We start from the raw sequence: 1,056 nt of genomic DNA, 5'->3' as shown, positions 1-1,056 counted from the left end.
ACAGCAAGGGGTTTATAGCCTTTTTGGGCACCGAGACTGGTTGCGTGAAACCTGGCAGTGGCAATAGTGAAGGAGATAAGCAGACGAGCTTCAGAGATAATTTGGAAGTAATAGAGACAAGCCTTGGAGATTGCTTATATATGGAATGTGAAGAGGAGAAGAAGGAATCTGGCATGACAGAAGGTTTCTGTTTGCATCTTTGTCTGAGAAAAAGCATTTGGAGTGTCTGATATTGATGTATAAATTTACTACTCCAGTTTTATATCCTTATTGCCTCCAATTTTGCTACTGAAAGAACCAGAAAAAACCTCCAGCTCTACTGAGACCACCAATGCAAAGTTAATTTGCTTCATGATCCTTGAGGAGAGGGTTGATTTTGAGGATTTCATTTTCTAAATGGCTGGGGGATCACACTGAAATGAGCTGTGACACATTCACAGCTATCTTAATATTGCAAAATGTGGAGAGCAGGAATATTCACATACCTCTCTGACTGCCAGCCTTGGACAAGACACCTCTTTCACCTTAAAGATCCATTCATCCTTCCAAATGATCCTACTTAATGTATGACTCATATTCATTCAGCTGCTGCACTTGGAACATTTAAAGGATCCATGGGCCATTTACTTCTTTTAGAGATTGTTAGCAATGCTATCTTGGCGATTTATGCTTCCTTTACCATGTTTCGTGAACTGTGAGGTGGGTCTTTACTATTCATTTATCCTAGTCCCAGGAAAGCCAAAGCAGGAAAAAGAGAAAAATAGTGAGGGAGACATCGTTTGTAGTTATTGTTTATACATTGAGCCTTGGAAAACAGTGTTTTGTATTCAAATGATAAGTATTCAGCAAGATATGTATCAGCTATAGAATTACCCAGCGAAAAAATGGGCTTTATCTGCATTCATATTGATTCCAGGTTAGTCATATGTCATCTTTAATGAAAGCAGCACATGGCTGACTATGAAAGCAATGAATTGTTGCATTTCTTTGCTAACTTGCTGCACTTTGACTTTATGCATTGTAAAGTTTTCTCTCTCATTTTAATAGCCAAACATT

Source organism: Trichechus manatus, unplaced genomic scaffold, assembly GCF_000243295.1.
Source record: "Trichechus manatus latirostris isolate Lorelei unplaced genomic scaffold, TriManLat1.0 scaffold00312, whole genome shotgun sequence".
NCBI lineage: Eukaryota > Metazoa > Chordata > Mammalia > Sirenia > Trichechidae > Trichechus > Trichechus manatus.
Note: the sequence above shows the minus strand (reverse complement) of the source record.